We start from the raw sequence: 7,001 nt of genomic DNA, 5'->3' as shown, positions 1-7,001 counted from the left end.
CAGTTCAAATGAATCCTCCAGTAGGAAGCACCATATCGAACACAATCTTCATGTCTAACAGGGAAAAAGGGGCTTAATCTTGTCAAACACAGCACACAGCAATCACAGGGGCTGATCTTTGATGAGGTAGATGGATTATAATCAAATAGAGGCTCAGGGTCTGGCTATCATCCTGTGGAATTAACTGTGGCTGTGGCACATCCACAGGCCACAAGAGTGTAATGAAAGAACAATATCACTAATATGAAAAGGGGTTTTGTGGATGAATGCTTTACTTTTATAGGACTGCTTTTGTGCAAATGGCAGGAACGATATTCAATAGAGGAAGCCGAGAATACAGGCAGACAACTTTCTGGGAATTACAACTTCCAGTAATGCCAGTCGGAAGTAGCAGCAGCATGATGGTGGTTAGATGAGGTTTGTCACCAAACAGACACTGTGTCAAACCAATCAGGCTTGTTGGGGACAAGTTTTGAAGTTTTTAAATTGTATGAGAGCTAGAAAGAAATTCTAGAGTGATTGTCTTTGGAAAAATAAAGAATAGAAAAAAGCTTTTTAAAAAATGAATTATCTGTGGCTTACGATGTGAATATGACGGACAGTTTTCTGAACAATAGTAGCAATCATACACACACACACACAAATTGTCTTCAAGGTATGGCAGAGCTGAGTAAAATGCTTCAGTTAAACATTAAATAGACATGCAGAGAATCTCAGCAGTGGATCAATCAGTATGGTTACCCAGCAGGCAGTTTGATTGAGTTCAACCCCTCGATAAGGTGTGTTGCATTATTTATGGTTACCTGTAGAAGCATCATTCATTACCCCCCTTTCAATAGCTGACACAGACTGATGGATAGTTATCTTGTTCAAAGAAAGATTTATTCAATGGGCACATTACACAATTTTAAATGGATGGTTAGATAATGCTGAGCACATGAGCTGTTAGTGAGGAGCTCCCTAATTACCATCAATATCCATCTGATGTGTCCGCAAACAGAGGAAAGGTGTGGGATTGTATGCTGAGTGAGGACGGGTGGAGGGGAGGGACGGGGAGATGTTCAGTTCAGCTCCACTCGTTTGTGGGGGCATGACATCGTTTAGAAAATTTGAAAAATATTTTGAAAAAGTCATCACTTTGTGACTTTAACTTCAACATTTATATTGAAGTTAAAGTCATAAAGTTCATCGTGATCCAAATATGTCAAAATTTGAAAAATGATTAACAAAAGATGCCTTCGTAGTGAAACTTCTGAAACCACTATATGTGCACTTGTGTGTCGGAGTCCTTATGTATATATTCTGAACTTCATTTGTACCCTTCACATGTCCTTTGCATCCCCTCCCCTAGGCCTGAGGTAATTGTCACGGATGTCAAGTTAAGAGAGAAAGAAAGCAGGGTAGCAGAGGACCATATCCAGGCAGGACACAGAGGACAAAAGCCCAGTCTCATTTGTGCCATGTGGGGTTATGTCGACTATAACAGGACCCTTCTCCTCCAGAGGAGATGAAGCCCTCAGTTTTTGGCGGGCGGGTCTTATGGGTCACTGGGTTTCATCCAGATGTTTCATGTGTACGGACCCCGTCATTAGCACTGAGAATCCCTGCATTTCAGGAATAGACTAATACATTTGGGCGACCTATTAATAAAATGTGTAAATCATATTTATAGTACATAATTAATTCAAGTTAAATTCATATTTTATGAGTGGAGAAACAGGTCAAGTTGAAGATTAAATAGCTACTTACCATAACTACTAAGATAACTACAGTATCTTACATCATGACAGTACAGTAAGCTGTACCACAAATATATTTGTAGATGTCGCAGTTTACAGGACTGTGGAGTATGTCTAACAATGAAATCTACAAGAGGGATGCTCAGGCTGGGTTTTATTTGAAACATTACGATAATAGTACCAATACCAGTACCCTTAAAGTGATGCCTAGATCAAAAGAGTACTTCAATTGATATCTTTTCTCTATGCGTGATGAGGTGCTTTATCAAGTTACCGATATTCCCAGCTTTTCCTGAGATAATGCATTGCACATTTTATGCTTTTATTTTTATCAGATGCCACACGGGTGTAGTTAAGCCATACTTTTGAATGGTCGGGTGGCATCTCAGCATGCTGGACCACTCGTGCTCGACTTCAGCGCACACCACAGGCTGTAGGGGTTATAGCTGCTGTGATAGTGGGCTAATCACATGTCACATTAAATCAAAGAATGTTTGCGTGATTGGCGGCGAGATTTGTGTACAAAAAGGACCAAATAAAAAAGGTATTGTTTGACTGAAAAAGGACTCTCCACAATGCGCTCTCAGTTTGTGTTTACTGAAAAGATATTTTCTGCGGTTAAGACTTTTAAATCTGCGGATTATAATCTGTTTCGTCTGTCTTTATGACACTGGGCAGTAAACACAAACTGGAGATTTTAACCTGATTTCTCACCAAGAAACACAATCCCTCTGAAAAGATAAATTAGCGAGCAGACTTGCCACTGTGGCCTCGTCTGTAGCGAAATAAAAAGTGGATGCACATGCGTGACGTTGGTGAAGCATCTGATAGTGAAAGCACATAGCTGCATGAGATGGACAGGACTCTTACTGTCTTGCACAAGTATATTGCTTAAAATGTAAATGTTTTATGTATTAGTATGATGTATTAGTCTATTTGCATTTGCCCAATTGAAATTGTAAATCATCCCCAAGCCTAGAAAAAGAAGAGTCAAGATTTTTTAGCCATGTCACAGAGCTCTATAGAAAATAACACTTAATACTGACAACACAGACCTGATTTTCTCTTTCTATGCAAGGCAAGTAAAGCTCCCTAGGTACACATACTTTATATACATTCCTTCACAACACTGCTGCACAATCATGCACACACCATACACAAATCTTAACCTATATACACTAAAGCCCTCTTTCTCCCTTCAATGCACACACCTATAAGTAAATAGGAGATGGAGGACATGTTTGTGAAATTGGCTCTGAGCTTTGAGCCACTCAATAAGTCATGGGTCGAGTCCAGGAATTTGGGTTTGTGGCAGCAGAGACACTGGAAAAAAGATAAACATGCTCAGCGCTTTCCTTTTAGGGTTCATTACTCTGCCGTCCCGGGTGAGCCAGAGTTGAGAAGAGGAGTTAATTCCTACCAAGTGAGAAAAAACACATTAACTGAGACCTATCCATCTTCCGAGTGCTGACACCTCCATTTAAATCTCTTATTTCTAGAGGATGTAGAGGGAGAAACGTCTTCTCTATGCATGAGCCTGCACATAGGGGTGTGTGTAAATGTGTGTGATGCCTTTTGCAGTAAAAATCTTTCATTATGATATTTTCAATTTAAAAAGAGGCCAACATTTGCCACTCTTTTGAAAAATTAAGTGACGTTTTCTGTGGATTAATTTCAGACATCTGGGGGTATATCCATAATGCTAATGCAGGTTGCTGTGTTTTCATTTGCTCCAGGGAGTGAAAACTGCAATTTGGGGGTGGGTCTCTAATAATCTATCTAAGGCCCATATTTTAAACATGGGCCACATTAAAATTACACTTGACATTTCATCAACAAGAGGTCTATAATACCTTTAGGGCAAACTATATGTAAAGATGAAAAGTTAGATTAATACTTGCTAAGTCTTGAACATGAGCTTAATCTTTTTATGGATTCTTTTGTGAGAAAGTTTTTATCTCTTTTTCCAACTTTTCAGAGTTCCCCCACCATCATTAATCTTTACCTAAATCTCCCATTACCTGCCTGTTATGTATGCTAAGTAGTCTTGTCACTGGGTCCGTAGTTGCCCTGTGTAATGAACAGCCTTACAAAGAGATCTAGTGGCTATAAGTGGCTGTTACCAGCTCCCCAAGGAGACCAGCTTTTTGCCAGGGTTGCCAATATTCTGCCCCATTAAGAAACAATGCCCAGCACATGCACACACACATTGATTAGCACTAATCACAAAGAATTAAGAGTGCTGGGGAGCCTTGGGCCTGCGTCATAGGAGTATTCCTAGAGGAGAGCGAAAGTGATGTTATTAGACATACAATTTAACATTCAACACAACTGGTAGTTGGGGTTTTTGTTTCAACATTCAACATTCTGGTACTAAATAAAAGTTTTGTCTGTTAATGAAACTTGCTATTGTGCTGCTGTTGCACTTGTAGTAATGCCTTAAAAAAGTTGACAAAAGAATTAGTTAAACAGATTTTTTTTTTCAAATACAGTTATAGTCCTTTAGGGGTGGGGTTAGGCTTTGCCTTTGTAGTTCAACTGAGTGATCAGTATTTTCACTCACATTGTTTGCGTCTTTGATCGAGCACACACAGAGGCTCAGAGAGAATGGCTATCAGTATTAACCAAACCCTATTTAAGAGGGGTAAGAATCCAATCCACACTAGGGCCAAGTTTGATGGCTCAACATTGGTTATATGAAACCCAATCCATTTCCAGTCCTGTGTTAATTTGCTCTAGGTACCCCAGCTGTCAAAAATGCCCCTTTGAGTTCTATTAAAAAACACTGGAGAGTCATAACACACAGTAAGCTGCTTCGCACAAAGAAGCCAGCACTTCCAATGGATGATCGGTATTGGCAAAGAGTCATTTTAAGAATTCAGGTTAGGACTGGAGTCAAAAATGTGTTCAGGACATCCCTATCAACAACAGCACAATTTTAATACCGCAGTTTGAATGCATTTCTGTTAGTCTGAGCTCAAGTTTAAATAGCAGCGTCATCATTTATGACCGAGCAACATCTCCTGAAATATCAACCTTAAGGGAATGCTAATGTAATTACCGACTTTTTTGAGATCTTAACAATGAAGAAACACAACCTGAACAACATACTATCGTGTAGCAAGGAGCACAATTCATTTTCCTGTTCTGCTGAGTAAGTATTTAACACCCATGATACATTGATTACTGCAAATCTTCTCTATTTGGCACAGCTCAAACTATACACATGTGCGCACACTCCCACTGGACCTAACCTTCAGGGAAGCTAGACTTGCTTTAACAAAGTGGAAAATAATTTCCAATACATATTAATGAAGCAGAGTTGAATCGATGCCCTTGGAACTTTATGAGAGTGTGTGCCAATGCAATGCTGCGACAGCAGCATAGTGTATGTGTGGCTCAGATTTTTGGGGGGTGGGGGCAGGGGTGCTGGCTAGCTTGGCTCGACAATGAGAGCCCTCATCTATCATGCTGAGCTCAGAGTGTGATAGGGCCTCATAGGTCCATGTGAGTGACCCTGACTATGAAAAAGCCTATCAAGTCTGGATAGGACAAGCAGTGTTTGAGTGCTTCACTACTGTATGTGTAAGCAATTTTGAATGGTGGGTTAATGGCTCAAAACACAGAGAGAGATCCCATCAATGATGTTTGAATGTGCAATCGCTCTCACATGCACATATTTGTGTCTTGTACACACACACACACACACAATATGTAATCCTGCTTCTGCAGCAAATCACCTAGACCAGCTTGTTCATCAGGGTCGAGAGTGAGTATTGAACAGAGAGGGAATTACAACCCCTGCAGCACTCGTGGATGACACAGCCACTTACAGCTTGACCAATAGGCCATTTACACTGAATGAATCACATATTTAAACACATTAATAACTAAGACCACTGGCTACTGTACAGGGGGGAATAAAAAAAGGTGAGGAGACAGGCAATCACGAATGTGCACATACCTGTAATGTAGAATTGTGCCTACAGCCACAGAAAAGCAAAAATTTAAGCTTTGGCATACTTTTCAGTAATTAAAAAATGTTATTGGACACAGCAGTGTTTACACATGCAGAGGGTATAAGAAATAAGTCCAGTGGATTTAAAAGGCATGAAATGAAATGTGCAGGACAATGTTGATTTTCCTGAAAAGACAGACACTCAGGACTGTAATTAAAAAGTGTCAAGCTGCAATAATGACACACACACATAATGCAGCATGGTCAGGCTTGTTGTTATTCCTGTGCTGTTTTGCCACTGCATGATCATGCTGATACCCTGGGGCAATTTGTTATGGACATCAGAAGAGCAGCGAAGGTCACAATCGAGACAAAGTATCCAGCCAGCCTATCATAGGCACTGCTGAATCAGCACTTTCAGATACATCACCTGATGATGTTAAAAAAGAAAAAGAAAAGAGAAAAATCAGGGACAGAGTGATGACAAGGCAGAGGGACATGCAGGCAAAGACAGTAAAGAACAATGTCTTAAACTCAAATAAAGACAGAGAGCATCAGATTCATGCTACACAGCAAATATGAGATTTAATTTCCATTTTGGATAACAGATTGTTATTAGGTGGAACAAGCTGCAAGTTTAAAAATGTCATCAAGTCTCAGACATTTCATCTCAATATCTTAAGCCTAAACAGTACTTGTTCTGCAAACTAAAAAAACACAGGAAAAAAATTCTAAAGTGTCAAAGAAAAAAATGTTTAGTCTTGACTTTAACACAGTATATGAGGCTTTATGGTTTAATGGGCATCATGGATGAGCAGAAGGAAATATTATTAAAAATTAAAACACAGATGACTTTGAGAAAAAATGATATGAGGACTCTCTCCCATTCATCAATTTATTCAGTGCAATTACCTGTAAAGGCCAAACATATCTAAAAAAAACAATCAGATGGCATTTCACACTCAATTTACTTAAAAAAAAAAACTGAGCCATCTGACTGATATTGAGCTGGAGCAGCTTCTGCATAATCCATATCCCAATTATCTCAAAGCCTCCTCTAACTCACTTACTGCTTTCTTCATATAAGTTACAATTGGTGACTCTCATAGGCTGGTAGATCATTACTGGCTAACTTGCGCATGTGACAAACTGGTCTTTCCATTTATCAAACAAAAAGATTTTTTTTAAACTACCACTATGCAGAAACTGTTCAGGGCACAAATTCAAAAGCACAAGATAGACATTTCTGCCTGAATCAGGCTATGGAGGATTACAAGGACCGTGGCCCCTTGATCATTCTAATT

Source organism: Pempheris klunzingeri, chromosome 22 (genome assembly GCF_042242105.1).
Source record: "Pempheris klunzingeri isolate RE-2024b chromosome 22, fPemKlu1.hap1, whole genome shotgun sequence".
Lineage (NCBI taxonomy): Eukaryota > Metazoa > Chordata > Actinopteri > Acropomatiformes > Pempheridae > Pempheris > Pempheris klunzingeri.
The sequence above is the reverse complement of the archived record's forward strand: the minus strand, read 5'-3'. Positions refer to the sequence as shown.